Source organism: Podarcis vaucheri (genome assembly GCF_965113315.1).
Source record: "Podarcis vaucheri genome assembly, chromosome: 2".
Classification (NCBI taxonomy): domain Eukaryota; kingdom Metazoa; phylum Chordata; class Lepidosauria; order Squamata; family Lacertidae; genus Podarcis; species Podarcis vaucheri.
Window position 1 is genome coordinate 98894032 of NC_138760.1, and position 16687 is coordinate 98910718.

Here is a 16687-nt window from a genome sequence, read left to right on the forward strand (position 1 = left end):
GCCACTAAAAAGTTGTGAAATATCAGGATTAATTTGCTCACCGTTGTGACTCATGATTAGGTTCCTATATCATTTATCACATTCTTCGGTTGTGGTGTGTTTTCTGGGGAGTGGTTGGTAGAATTAATGGCAGACACTGCTGCGCGGGAAACTCAGATGCTGCTTGGGTATTAACTAAAGAGAAAAATCAATGCTGTCCAAAGGTTGCCTTCAAGGAAGGAAAATAATGATTATAAAAATGTTTGTCTCTCTTCGCTATCTGCTTTTCCTCCTCTCTTAACCACAGACCCGGAAACTTCTGCTATATAATCAGGACCAAGCATGGAAGGCTCTGGCCTGATTAAACCTGGACTCCAGGAATCTTTACTGCCCCAAGTGGCGGTGCTTTTGGACCTGCCCATGATCCCTTGAAATCAGAGGATGCTGGGGGAAAGAGAGTATTTATCTGGTGTTACGATATAGAAGCAATGCGGCAGCGAGCTGCTGGCTTGAAAGCAAAACATAAATGGAAATGTTGGGACTGTTTTGTGGGAAACAAAGGGACAGTCTATTCACAGTGCGAAGCACCGGAATTAGCTCAGAGTGTAATATAAACTGTACAGGAAGTAAAGGAGGAGTTAGTCTCTCTGCTGTTGGAGTTTGAAGAGAGCAGACGTGTTTTCTGTAACACTGCAAAAGACAGAAATAAAGACATGTAAACACGTTTCTGTCTATCTCTTTCCCCTCCCGGGGGGTGGGGCAGGAAAGAGTGGTGTGTTCTTCTCACGTTGAGGAGGATCACCAATCGCGACATTGCCTGGATCCTGCCGGAGAATGCAGACAGGGAGGTCAACTGGTGATTCAAGCTGGGTGCCTGGAGAGTGGCCAGTTTCTCCTGATTATGGCTTGAATCCCGACATCTGGGCCAGAGGCAAACAGATAGAGATTGTCATTGTGGGTGGAGCTGAAAGGTGGAAGGTTTTAATAATATATATCCAACACTGTTAGAAGTAAGTAATATACAAATATCCAAAGGCAAAGGTCTGTATAGTTAAATATATGGTTTTCCCAGTAGTGATGTATGGAAGTGAGAGCTGGACCATAAAGAAGGCTGATCGCCAAAGAATGGATGCTTTTGAATTATGGTGCTGGAGGAGACTCTTGAGAGTCCCATGGACTGCAAGAAGATCAAACCTCTCCATTCTTAAGGAAATCAGCCCTGAGTGCTCCCTGGAAGGACAGATCCTGAAGCTGAGACTCCAATACTTTGGTCACCTCATGAGAAAAGAAGACTCCCTGGAAAAGCCCTTGATGTTGGGAAAGATGGAGGGCACAAGAAGAAGGGGAAGACAGAGAACGAGATGGTTAGACAGTGTTCTCGAAGCTACCAGCATGAGTTTGACCAAACTGCGGGAGGCAGTGGAAGACAGGAGTGCTTGGCGTGCTCTGGTCCATGGGGTCACGAAGAGTCGGACATGATTAAACGACTAAACAACAACAACAACAACAACAACATCCAAAGGCAACATGATGACCAAGTACAACAATGTGAAGTTAATATAAACACTTTATATAATCTATACAGAACATAGAACAATGTGAAAAATATGAATTATGCACTCTCTGCAAAACCAAATAAACAGAAATCTTCTAAATCTCTGAAAGTCACAGAATATGCACTCTTGATGGATTCTCTTGAAAACAGAGAACCAAATAAACATAAATCTTATAGGTCTCTGAAAGTCTTAATGGGCTATGCAAGTCTCTGAAAGAAGCAGTGGGTCAGATTCTTATCTGGAGAAAACAAGCCGTAAAGCTTTGTTTTATGATGGCCAACGCTGCCGAAGTGGTCCGCAAACAGACGTAGTGAACATTGGGAAGGTCACAGATTTGGCCCAAATGTTGTTAAGAAATAAAATGAGGCAAATCTATCTCATCTCTTTTGCATTTTCATTATTGGTGTGTGATTTGGCGGGGAGTAAATCTTACCAGACTGTTGAGCTGGTGACTTTATCTTTCCTAGATTGCATTATTATTATTATTATTATTATTATTATTATTATTAAAAAGTTAGTGGATACTATAAAAATAGGTCAAAGTGGTTCCATTCTCCTAGTTTCATGAAGTGCAAGTTGTTTTCTCAGTTGCTGCTATTATTAACATGGTTACGTTTTAGAGGCTGGGTGGTGTTTTGTTGTGTTATGATTGTTAATTATTTCTGTCTGCTGTTTTAATTTTTTAAAAAACAACAACAACAATCTTCTAAATTTGTTGCATATCACCTGGAGACTGATTGCTGTTATTCAACAAACACATTAATCAAATAACAATAATAATATTTAAAAGTGAAATGAACTCAGATAGGTATAGCATAAATAAGTATGCACTGTAATTATTTTATTTAGCTGAGTCTTAAGCAACTGTGTGAAGTAGGCCAATATGATTTCCACTTTAAGTTTTGGAACTGATGTTTAGAGAATGTTGGCAATGCCTGAAGCCACTCAGAGGACTACGTTGCACTTCTTTAAATATGTCTTAAACTAGATAAGTTAATTATACACCAGGGTTTAAATATTCTCTCATATATTTACATGTTAGTAAGGGACTTCTCTATCCCCCTTTCAGAATTGTGCACACAAGTTTTTAAAATATATTCAGGTCTTCTCTAAAAACTTCTTTTTTAAAAAAACAACTACACAAAACTATAATTCTATAATTTGGAATTAGTTGGTCGTTTCCCTCTGGGCATAGATGAATATGGTTTTAATAAATTCAGATTTCAGACCTGAATTAGTCAAACTCATCAACCTTAAACTTCACTGCCATTCAAAATTGAACTTTAATGAAGCATAAATTCACATGCATATTCAAAATTGATTAAGAAATATTTAAAGTCCCCATCAATAGAAAATAAGGTTCACATTTGATTTTCAAATTATAAAAGTGTAATTTGGTTTTTCTTTGGAAGCCAGTTTTGTACATTTATTTCTATTAAGCCAGTTTCTTTTAATATCTACACAACTTCCTTTCTTATTAACGATAAAAACTGGACACAAACTACTAAGGACCAATAATATTTCCTTAAACCAACTATCTTCAACTCATTTGTATATAATGAGTTTATTGCTTAGACCCACATCCACACCATATATTTAAAGCAATATTATGCCTCTTCAGTCACGGATTCCCTCAAAGAATCCTGATAACTGAAGAGTATTTGCTAGGAGTGCAGAGAATCGTTAGGCGACTCCTGTTTCCCTTCCAGAGCTCCATGGGAAGGTTTGACTGTTGAACCACTCTGGAGTGAATGAGGGTCCCTTAACAACACTCAGCACTCTTAACAAACTATAATTTATCAGCTAGTAGGACAAAACCTCACATTAGAGTTGTGCAAGGCTCCCAGTTGGGTTTGGGGGATGGGTCAGGCTCATAGAATAGAATCATAGAATCATAGAGTTGGAAGAGACCACAAGGGCCATCGAGTCCAACCCCCTGCCAAGCAGGAAACACCATCAGAGCACTCCTGACATATGGTTGTCAAGCCTCTGCTTAAAGACCTCCAAAGAAGGAGACTCCACCACACTCCTTGGCAGCAAATTCCACTGTCGAACAGCTCTTACTGTCAGGAAGTTCTTCCTAATGTTTAGGTGGAATCTTCTTTCTTGTAGTTTGGATCCATTGCTCCGTGTCTGCTTCTCTGGAGCAGCAGAAAACAACCTTTCTCCCTCCTCTATGTGACATCCTTTTATGTCACTCAAGATCAGTTCAGTCCAGATTAGGTCCAATCAGGATACCAAATTGGGCCCAGACTGAATAAGGAGTCCCTTGCGCAGCCTTAGTACAATGCACTCACAATTTATGTGCAATTAAGTTGTGTGCATTCAGCTTTACACGCTTGGCAAAATAAAATAAAATAAAATAAAATAAAATAAAATAAAAATAAACTAAAAATAAACTAAAGGGGGCCAACATCCAGGAAAATACTTTGGCAATGCCACCCACCATTAAACCCAAAGTGCTTTGGTTATATGTGATTTTGACTTTAGGTGCTATCCCCAGAACATAACCCCCACGTAAGTTATGGGCTTACTGTAGCACACATAACTGTTCTGGATGCCACAGATACCCTGCCAATTGATTTATGGAAACGTGACTCTCATATGGTTAAGGTAACTTTTGTATAGCTCAATCTTACAGGAAAATCTTTGAGACTAAAAGAACAACAACAACAGTAATGAAGAATAGGGCTGGATTTAGCTGTGGATGACTCTGATCATGGCTGCCCAGGGAAGTTTCATGTGTTTTATCTATAATTCCATTCGGGATTTGCAATGAACTGTGAATATTTTTAATTCCTCTCAAGAAATGTATTTAAATATTATTTTAACACATATGTAAATATGTACCATCTTTCAAAATATGTCTTTACAATTTAAATGTGGAATGCCTCTCAAAATACACACTTTGATATAGTTATACTGCTGAAAACTGTATGAAATCTGGTTATTTAGGAGGCAGAGCCTTCCAACCTCCCCCTTACATTAGGCTGGGAAAGGGGTGCATCTGCTGAGCTCTACCATTGGTCACCACAAGTGTCAATCTGTTAGTAGTGACCTCCCTTTCCTGCCCAGTGAACATGTTGGGCAGGTGGGAGTCCCGTTGGCAGAATCACTGCCAGCAGGAGCCAGCACTAACACCCACAAACAAGATGTTCCAAGGGTGGGGAGGAGGCAGGGCTGAACTGACCAGGAATCCACTGGGTCCAGAGCTGGTTTCACTGCCATCATGCAACGGTACTGGGCCCACTGAGCTAGTTTGGAGACAGAATGGGACCAATCCCTTCCACTGTGGCTGCCACAGGCAGCAGGGCTGTGGCCCTCCCTCTTTGAAAAGCCCTTCCAGCTAAGGGTATGGAAGGTTAGAATTGCATCCAAAGTTCTGATCCGCACATTAACCTGAAAGGTGTAGATCAAGTCTTTTTATACAGGAATTTGAATATAATATACAGAATGAATTCCTCATGGCTGCCTAGCTGTTAAATCAATGGGGATTTAGGATTATGCTGAAAAGGTTCCAAAATGCAATAAGAACCCCAATTCCTATTACCAAAGGTACAAAGCTGCACTCTGGCTGCCTGCTTCAGGGCTGCCTCTCTGTATCTCACTGCTCAGCAGAGTGGAATGGACTCGGGTTCTTTAATTAACCTACAACTGTGATTTTCAATTTTAATTCTTTGGTTTATTTTTAAAATTTAGTCAAACACATGTTTGGGTCCAGGCTTTGGTGACGAAAATCTTGGTGGGGTGTGGGTGTATAAACAATATTTTTATCTGGCTATTATTAACATCCAATTCTTCCATATTATTAAGCTATTTCCTTGAAAAAAACAACAAATGTTAATAAAATGTGGGTCTTTGCTGGATCCTCGGATATTAAATCCTCCCATTTCCTATGGATGAAGGGACAATTTCTTACATCCAATCTACATCAATATCCTTGGCTAAAATATGCCCAGCTTAGTTTTACTCCTGGGGAAGCTTTTTGAGTTGGGAGCAAAGCTTTTTCTGATGGCAAAGTCACTTTCAGCTATTAAAGTTAGATCAAAGGATATAAGCTTACAGCCTGTCTTAGCGTGTGATAACAAAATGCACCCTTGGTATTCCTTTTTATAGGTAGCGCATGAGAGCATCTCGCTGTATTCACTCATATGAACCTAAGGGTAGCACTGCCTAGTTAACAGATTCAGACTTAGTTCAGATTCAACTGAACAATTTTAAAGTATATTATGGAGATATGTTAATGAAAATAGAAAAGATCTCAAAACTGTAACAGCTGCAACTGGAGGAAAACCACTGCAGTAATCATGCTGAAGTTTGGTTTGGCTTATACCCCCAAAAGAGGTGAAGTAGTCTGCAAATTTCAGTCAGTTCTGTCCAAAAAAATTATGAAGATAATTTTGGAAACAGAAAAATATGCACACATTTTGTGGAAGCCGTATTGAACAGCTTCCAAATTAGTCTGAGCAAATCGGTCTGCTTTATGAAGCACGGCGTCGGGACCCGAATCAAATCTTGTGATCAGTTGCCTACATGCACTATCCCCTTGAGAGAACCAAGAACAACTTCAACTTGGGGAAGTTAGATTAGGAAGAGGGCATGAGGAAGAAGAGGCCATAAACACTCTATCTCCCTGTGCTGCTGCTTTCATCAAAATAGGGAGGAAAACACAAGAAATAGTAAAGAAAAGAAAACACCAATTTTTTAATGGCCAGGAGATCACACAGATCACATCTGATTTTGTTCTCCCTAAACCTCATGACAGAGGTGGGGAACCAGATGCCCTCCAGATGTTGTTGGACTACAACTCCTATGATGCTTGTCCGTTAGCCATGCTGCCTGGGGATGGTGGAAGGTGGAGTTTAAAAACATCTGGAGGGTCACTGCTTCCCCAACACTGCCTTACAACAACCCTACCAGGCAAATATTACTACTTTTGTATGGCTGAGAGAAGGTTGAGAGATAATGACTTGCCTATTGTAATTTTTTGGCTGAACAGTGATTTGAAATGAGCACTTTGCATGCTAATTTACAGATACTACAACAGTTGTCACATAAAAACATGTGCCAAGTCTGACTCCTTCACATAAGAATATTTTTTTTGGGGGGCACCCTATATTTTGCTTATTTTGTTACATATAGGATGTGACTGTCACCTGAATTATTCCTCTATATATAGGCTTGACTTGTACGGTTGACTTGTATATGCCGGATTGCACCAAAGCTGAGCCAGTTAACCTTTGTCTTCCAAGGCTGTGAGTGTCTTGGAATGCTGTACTTACGTTCATAATCATTCATATCTTTGTATCTTCAATGATTTTCAATTAATCCCCTGGGACAGATTTTCTCTCATCAGCGCAAAAAGAGCTGATAAAGGACCACAGTGAGTTATTGTGAACACCTGCACGTCACATCATCTTTCTGTCAGTCCTGACTGTTTGTAGAATATCAATAGCTAAAACGGATTGGGCAAATGACCCTGGCACTGATGAATTGCTCACTCCAAAGGTTCCTGTGTTTTCAATCTGTCAGTTTCAGATGGAATAAAAAAGCACAAATACTCATACTTTCTCTAAAAGGGCCATTTATAAACATATGTTAAATATGACTTGTTTCATAATGAATGACTGGTAGTGCGCTGCAGCAGAACTATGTACTTTATGAATTTAGGAGTATTAAGGTGTAATTTTGTAGCCAAGCCCAAAGTGGACTTAATGCAATCCATTATATTATGATGATAATATATAAAGTATTTTCTTTTGAAATTAATGTAATCAACCTTTTTTTCCTTTTCAAGTGTTCCAATCATATTGTAGCATGAATAATATATTCCATAAAAAGTACTACATAAAAAAGTGGAATTGTTACTATTCGTGCTCACTCACATGAAAGGAAGCTAAGGGGTATTCTTACATTATGCTGGACGGGGGCACAAGTAACATTTACCTGCATCCAGCTACTCCTGAGAAAGATCCTACACATTGTGATTTCAAAAGTCACCGTGAAGAAAGGAGTATTCTGCTCCTGTGTTGATCTCAGAGGGGTAGTGAAGAGAGACAGAGAAGGAGGGAAAGAGAAAGAGGGGAGGAATAAGAGTGAAGCCAGCTCCTGTGGGCTCAGACAAATGAGAAGTGTCATCTTGAGGCAATGCAGAAAGTGGGGAGTGGGGGAATGTAGACAGCAGGACTATGAAGTACAGCATTGGAGGACTCTTGAGTGCAATCCCGACCATGTCGGCTCTGCAGTAAGCCCCACTCAGTTCAATGGGCCTTGCTTCCAAATAAGTGGGGTTAGGATTCAGCTCTGCCAGTTTGATGGGGAGGGATGGCAACTGGCGGGAGAGAAGCAGCAGGGAAAGTGTGCATCTGTTGGCTCACTGTGCAATCTTACATAAAGGGACCCCTGACCATTAGGTCCAGTCGTGGCCGACTCTGGGGTTGCAGCGCTCATCTCGCTTTATTGGCCAAGGGAGCCGGCGTACAGCTTCCGGGTCATGTGGCCAGCATGACTAAGCCACTTCTGGCGAACCAGAGCAGCGCATGGAAATGCCGTTTACCTTCCTGCCGGAGCGGTACCTATTTATCTACCTGCACTTTGACATGCTTTCGAACTGCTAGGTTGGCAGGAGCAGGGACCGAGCAACGGGAGCTCATCCCGTCATGGGGATTTGAACCGCCGACCTTCTGATCGGCAAGTCCTAGGCTCTGTGGTTTAACCCACAGCGCCACCCGCATCCCACACAATCCTACATAGTACAATCATAAACATTCCTACTCAGAAATAAACCGCCTCAGTTTAGTGGGGTTTATTCTCAAGCAGGGTGGGGTTAGGGTATTATTGCAGCCTCACTTTGAGTGGAACCTTAGAAGAAAGAGGATAAAGGTGGTGTCTAAAAGTCTAAAGCAGAACAGAGGTGCAGAAGGAATGATAAAGTGAATGAAAGGGAGGGAGACCATGCAAGGCTAACCACGTCTACTCAGAAGTAAGCCCCACCAATTTCACTTGAACTTATTCCTAGGTAAATATGCAAAAGATTGCAGACTTGGGGCTTTGCCATGGATGCAACAAGTGACGAAGATGATGTGCTGGAAATGGGGCTAGGATTTGGCATGATGGAAGAAGGATGAAAGTTGGTGTACAAAGTGGGAGGGCGGAGATGTTGGGAAGGAACTGAATAACAGGAGGCTTTGGGAACAGAACCTAAAAAACTGTCAGGGCATTGGTCCTGACTGGCAACAATGCTCCCGGAGTGCAGACTCTCCCAGTCCTATTTGGAGATCCTGGGGATTCAACCTGGGGTCTCCTACATGAAATGCAGATCCTTGATACTGACCTGGAGCCCTTTACCCCATAAGATAAAGGCAATAGTAGGGAAATCTCTGCTCCAACAATGGAATCTTCCAGGCTTTTAAAAGCTGCTTAATATCTGCTTTTAAGAAAACATTGAAACGAGAGGCTGGTAGGTCCTTCCTTTAATGCAATTAATGCTCTCAAGATCCCATTCAAATAAATAGTAGTTAAGAACAATCAGTAAAACAGAGAATCTAATTGCCACAGGAGTTTGGGGGAAAGCTTTCCTACTTCAGCTGCAACACTGCACCAGAACCCTGTTTCTCAAAAAGCCCTTTAGCAAATGTGTTATTCCCTTTCTAATTAAAATAGCACTTTCCTAATTTCCAGCATGTGACTTAAGCACTGAACTGAGCACTCATGTATTCCCCCACCCTCCTTTGAACTTCTCTTAAATTGAGACTCCGCTGAACAGAATGAACGCTATTAACTCAGTATGTTTGAATGGAACAGCTATTATTTCCTCTCATACGAACTATCTTTAGATGAGGTGTGTAGCTCATTCTGGCCAAAATTATATACCAGCAGTGTTAAGTTGTGGCAAATTAAAAGGATAGCTAAATTGTTTCAACTAAACCAGGAAGTTGACTGGTCTTGGATGGGGTTGTGCTTATATCTTGAGATGTTTAACATGTAACATCTAATTCCTTAAAAATCAGCACTGGCACACCACAGGGATGTGTGCTAAATCCCTACCTGTATTCATTGTATACATACGATTGTGTATCATCTGACCTGTCTACTGCAATTATTAAGTTTGCAGATGACACCACCATAATGGGTTTAATAACAGGTGGAGATGAATCAGTGTATAGAGGGGAGGTCCAAAAAATATCTACATGGTGCCTAGGGAACAACTTGCACCTTAATATCAGCAAGACAAAGGAGATTACAAACCAGTATGACTAACAGAGACCATGGGTGGAATTACTGCTTGCTGAATGGAATGAACGTCAGTCACCGCCTCCATTTCTGCTGTTCCTAGGGGTTCTCCTGACCTCTGTAGAGCCAACTTGGAGGGCACGGAGGGAGTAGGGAGGCCCATTGTGCTAGTGGAAGTCCTTCTGGTAGCAGGGCAGGTTAGCTGAATCTGCACCCATATCTTGTCAGTACTTAAAGTGTGCAGGCTAACAATGTTTCTGATTCAAAGTGCTGGCTGTGGTTTTTCCTTCCCTAAATGGCCCGGTCTTGAAGCACTTGAAGAAGTACAAGTCTTCGAAGGAGAGGCAGGACAGAAATATTTCAATAAACAAACTTAGTCCCAATATCCTAATATACAAGATGCTGATACCTGAAATGACTGGAACAGTGCATACTTTACCAAAGCAGATCAAATATGAAGCAAGCTCATACTAATTAATTATTTGATCGCCAAACAAATAAGTTAATAATAGGTCACCCTGAGCTACCCTATGACTGAAGCTGTCACCATCTAAGGCAGAACTAGTGAAGTGGGGAATTGTTAGTAATGTTGCATTTCGGGGAACTAATTATTTGAGAGTTGTAAAGGCTTTTGGTGCAAACGATTTCCATTCCACAATCAGACTTTAGACAAACTTCAAGCAGGCATTAATGGCACCATCTTATCTGACTTCAGCAGGCATTTGTCTTAGAAATAAAAGTAATTACTTGCTTCCTCCTTGCCTGTTCCCACTGTAACACTCCTTTGATGTATACAAATTCTCCAGTTGAACAAGAATGCCAAAAGACAGTAGTACCACCTGCCAAATTATCCCTAATCATGACACTTGTGTTTAGTCTGGCTCCATACCAGATATTTTCAGGCATCTAAACAATGTTCTCAGCATTAGCACTGAGGCAATTTTTCCACGGCTCCAAAGTTCAGTTTTCATAACCTGTGCCAGGCTACATATTTTCAATATAAAACATGTTATTGTCACGAGATAGGAGTCATTTATTTTTTTGTCAATATGAAAAACCACTAGAAGGCCCAAGACCCACAGAGAACCAGATGTGAATTTGAACCGCTTGTTTAATTTTATCTACATCATATTCAAGGACTTGGCATGTGGATTTCTTCAGTCGACCCACTTTAAATATATTTTGAGCACGGAAAAATTTGTACTTCGAAGCATTAAAAAATGTAAAAAACAAAACCCACCCTAAGATGTATCAAGGTGTGCGAAAGGACAGTGAACTGCATTGAATGCTTTATTGGCCATCTGCCATCTGCTGAGTGGTCGTCAATAATGATCCATCAAACAATTAACACAGCTAATAAATTAGTCACAAAGTAACCTAATTTGCCAGCCACTAGTAGGCACCAGTTGGAAATTAATGTACTGCAGCTATTCAGGATCACACCTGACACAAAACCAGATGGAAAAGTAGCATGACATAACAGATGATGATTAATGATAAGGGTGACATATGGCACTAATTGGTATTAAGATTCTGTAAAAATCAGTACTCTCCCTTCTACTGCATGTGAGTCTGTGTGTGTGTGTGTGTGTACACACACACACACACACACACACCCCTCCATTGCCTTCTGTAGGGAACAATACTGCATGTACTGTTAGAATCCCTCATAAACTATATTACTCACCATCTGTCTCTTCTGTACTAGGTAGAATCTGCAAACTTTTCTTTCTTTTTCTGGGAGTTTCACTTAGCCGGTTAGCAGACTGTTGCTAGAATACTAATGAATTGCCAATACATTTCCATACCTACTATTAAAACAGTGCATATTCCTGGTCACGTTGGAAGCATATTCTGTGACCAGCACCCTGCAAGTTCTATGTCTTCAAACCAGCAGGAGTTAAATGAGATCATAAATCTGGTCTCCTTTTGAATATGAAAAAGTGTAGCTTGGGCCTAGTTCATATAAGCTCTTCCACAGCACTGGAGTTTGGCAAGGGTTATGTCACTATTTTATTTTATTTTTTAAATTATTCAAAGCATACAATACTAGTGGGAAGTACCCAGTATTGCTCAGGAATTCTAAGAAACATCTTCCTCCCTTACAAATTTATAAATGAATAATGTTGTTTGTTAGTTTCTAGTGCTGTGTACACACACACACACACACACACACACACACACAACCTGGATAAAGCACAAGCAGAATCCTGGTCCGAAACAATTTTGAGCTGGGGCTAATGTTCAATTAGGGCTTTTAAAATCATATCCAGTTGGATGCTGGGGTCAGGGGGAAATGCTGTATCCCTTCCTCACCTTCTAATCACACTGCAGAGCAGAGGAAGGTTCAGTCCTGGATGATGCTTAATTCATTTGGTTCGCAGCAGGGAACATGATAGTAATGCAGATCCCTCTTTGCACTCTTGGTGGGTGGTACTGCTGCCACACATTCTTGTCTGCTGTGCCACGCCCAGTTGCCCACACCTCATGGCTGTCCACACTCTCACATTGTTTTCCTCAATGTGTCCCATTTTTGCCCCAGCCGTCCCCACTGACACAGACACCTTCTCTCATTCCATGGCCACCATTTACCTGATTGCTGCTACATTTTGAGAAGTGGCCACCTGAGCCAGATCCACATCAAACATTGCCTCCCCCAACCAACTCCAATGTGACCATAACCAGTGCTATTTTTCTAGAGAAAGAGGTGCTGGAATTCACCATGAACACCTCCCTTGTTTTCTTATAATGGCAATGGAGCCCACCTTAGAGGTGCCAGAACTGAGTTCTGGTGGGCCTGACCCAACACAGGGGCAGTAGCTGGTTCTTTTCTGCTCTCAATCCTTCTGAGGTCTGCTTCCCCAGTGTATTCCCTGTGGGTAACACACTGGCAAAGCAGACCTCTGCAACCAGGATTGCAGTGGAGGGTTAAATCCTGCTCACACTGATCATGTTTGTGGGTTCCCCTGCCGGGAGCAGGCACACACAGTCAAAGCACAATATCAGGCCCCACACTACTTTTTGCAGAAGCTGCCTGCCTCTCCTTCCCACCCAAAACCTGAGTCCATGACAGGACCAGATTACTCAAGGTGATCTGCAGTTGTTTCAAACAATTCAGTTGAAGTATGGATCAGCCTAGATCTGCCTGATTTGGTACAGGATTTTGGCTTTGGTTGAATTCCATACATAGACATATTATTTTGGTTGGTTGAAACCAGTGCAGTTTGGAACAGCTTAGTCTGCCATCTTGATTCAAAATGGTGTACAAAGGCATACAGGCAAAGGCCATAACCCGCTTCTTTATGATACCAAAGTGGACAATAGTATCTTCAGAGGCTCCCAAATCAGTGTAGTTTGGAACCATCACGCCAAATTGGATGACAGTAGTTTGGAACAGTGCAAAACCCTATTGCTTTCCTGCTCAATTTGGTTAAAATCAGTCCAGTTTGTGAAGCAGTTCTCCCACCAAATAGTGTATATAAAACACCTATATCAGGGTGGGATATGCATAAAAAAGGTAATGGTACCCCTGACCGTTAGGTCCAGTAGTGGACGACTCTGAGGCTGCGCACTCATCTCGCTCTATAGGCCAAGAGAGCCGGCGTTTGTCCGCAGACGGCTTCCGGGTCATGTGGCCAGCATGACCAAACCGCTTCTGGCAAAATGCACTGTATTGGGGAAACATACAAAAATATATTACACTAGCAAAAATTGCTTTGCAAAAATGTACATATTAGGCAAAATTGCTTCCAAAATCTGTCTATTGGAAGAAATTGGCACTGAAATGCTGATAAATGTTCATGACGACTTCATTTTTTAGATTGCAAACTCAGACAGAAATGTGGAGAATGAACCTTATGATGGGGGGGAAATGAGGAACAGAGAGAAACCGAAATTGACTGATTGGTCCACTCCTACATGTGACACAGCAAATGAAGAGAACAGCTCTTTCCGTTCCTGGCATGTGGAGCAGAACTAGCTGTGTGGACCTGGCTGATAAGTCTTAGTGGCAACTGACTTTAGTTGGGGTTAGACCTGAGTCTCAGAACATGAAGGTATTATCCCCTCACTGCATCAGATCACTTCTGGGGCAGGGCGGGGGAAAGTTAAATGGAAAACAAGAAACTCAAAGGCATTAGAAAAGGATGATAAAAGAACAGCGGGGTTGATCTTCAGTTGCCATCACATCTGTTAACCATGAATGAAAAACAGTCAGATTCGTGTGCATTAGATTTGCAGTCCTTGAGAATATAAATAAGACTGTCTAGTGATAATATACAGCTTATTGTTATAAAGGTCAGAATGGGTTGGATTTGATAATACGCCTAATTGTAGGCAATCCACAACACACAGAACATGCAATCCATGAAGAGGGAGCCCTCTCACAATACCAATAACCTTTTAAAAATAGCCTTAAGAATAGACAAGAAAGAGAATATGTGTATGCATTCATAAAGCTGTATCTCTTTCCAATTACCCCTTTAGCAAAAGAGATCAGAAAGCTGAACAGCATTTAGAGGTAAAAATCTAATGAATTTTCTTACGACATCAAACAGGAAGCATAAGAAAAGAAGCACAGAATTAAATACAGTCAATATGGTTTTGGAAAGAGAAGGTCACGACTCCCAAACTTTTGTAAATTCTTCAAAAGCGTGAATTTCAGAGGAGCCCCGGGGGATAGAGGGACCAAATGTTCTGTGATATTGTTTAAAAAAATTCTTCCCATAAAGACATTACCAAAGCCATACCTTGGGAGTTCCTGTCTAAACTGTAAAATCAGAGCACAAGGCAAAAATTAAACAGCTGCCATTTTATAGTGATCTGGATGGGGTAGAAATAGGCAAGCTAGAATAGGCAATGAATACAAAAGCTGTCTCAGGCATGATGATAACTATGGGGAACAGGAAGCACACTGCTCTTTCGTTGCCAAAGGGAAATTTTTGTGCCTTTCTATGCCCAGGGAAGTTCAAGGACTCCTTAAGCGGGAACAGCTTGTACACACCTCCCTCAGGAGGAAGCACAGATGTAAGAGAGAGGTGTGGAAAACAATTGCTCTTTGTGTCCCTGCATCAGATCTGAAACAATTATAGAGTTGTCATGACAAAAGGCTGCACAAGGGTCTAAGACACTGTATGTGGGTGCTAATAATACATTCAGTTCATTCTATAATGAATTATTGACCCATCAAACAACAACAACAATTTATTATTTGAACCCCGCCTATCTGACTAGATTGCCCCAGCACTCTGGGTGGCTTCCAGCATATATAAAACTGTAGTAAAACATTAACCTGAAAAAGCTTCCCTATACAGTCATACCTCAGGTTACAGACGCTTTGAGTTGTGCGATTTCGGGTTGCGCACTGCGCCGAACCCGGAAGTACCAAAACAGGTTACTTATAATAATAATAATAATAATAATAATAATAATAATAATAATAATAATAATTTATTATTTGTACCCCGCCCATCTGGCTGGGCCTCCCCAGCCACTCTGGGCGGCTTCCACAGAAACCAAAAAACACTAAAATATCATACATTAAAAGCTTCCCTGAATAGGGCCGCCTTAAGATGTCTTCTGAATGTCAGGTAGTTGTCCATCACCTTGACATCCAATGGGAGGGCATTCCACAGGGCGGGCGCCACCACCGAAAAGGCCCTCTGCCTGGTTCCCTGTAGCTTCGCTTCTCGTAATGAGGGAACCGCCAGAAGGCCCTCGGCGCTGGACCTCAGTGTCCGGGCAGAACGATGGGGGTGGAGACGCTCCTTCAGGTATACTGGGCCGAAGCCGTTTAGGGCTTTAAAGGTCAACACCAGCACTTTGAATTGTGCTCGGAAACGTACTGGGAGCCAATGTAGGTCTTTCAAGACCGGTGTTATGTGGTCTCGGCGGCCGCCCCCAGTCACCAGTCTAGCTGCCGCATTCTGGATTAGCTGTAGTTTCCGAGTCACCTTCAAAGGTAGCCCCACGTAGAGCGCATTGCAGTAGTCCAAGCGGGAGATAACTAGAGCATGCACCACTCTGGCCAGACAGTCTGCGGGCAGGTAGGGTCTCAGCCTGCGTACCAGGTGGAGTTGGTAGACAGCTGCCCTGGACACAGATTTGACCTGCGCCTCCATGGACAGCTGTGAGTCCAAAATGACTCCCAGGCTACGCACCTGGTCCTTCAGGGGCACAGTTACCCTATTCAGGACCAGGGAGTCCTCCACACCAGCCCGCCTCCTGTCCCCCAAAAACAGTACTTCTGTCTTGTCAGGATTCAACTTCAATCCATTAGCCGCCATCCATCCTCCAACCGCCTCCAGGCACTCACACAGGACCTTCACCGCCTTCACTGGTTCTGATTTGAAAGAAAGGTAGAGCTGGGTATCATCTGCATATTGATGGACACCCAGTCCAAACCCCCTGATGATCTCTCCCAGCGGCTTCATATAGATGTTAAAAAGCATGGGGGAAAGGACGGAACCCTGAGGCACCCCACAAGTGAGGGCCCAAGGGTCTGAACACTCATCCCCCACCACCACTTTCTGAACACGGCCCAGGAGGAAGGAGCGAAACCACTGTATAACAGTGCCCCCAGCTCCCAACCCCTCTAGACGGTCCAGAAGGATGTTATGGTCGATTGTATCAAAGGCCGCTGAGAGATCCAGCAGAACTAGGAAACAACTCTCACCTTTGTCCCTAGCTCGCCGGAGATCATCAACCAGTGCGACCAAGGCAGTTTCAGTCCCATGATGAGGCCTGAACCCTGATTGGAAGGGATCCAAATGGTCCGCATCCTCCAGGCGTGCCTGGAGTTGTTCAGCAACCACACGCTCAATCACCTTGCCCAAGAATGGCAGATTTGAGACTGGGCGATAGTTGGCCATACTGGCCGGGTCTAAAGATGGTTTTTTAAGAAGCGGTTTAATGACCGCCTC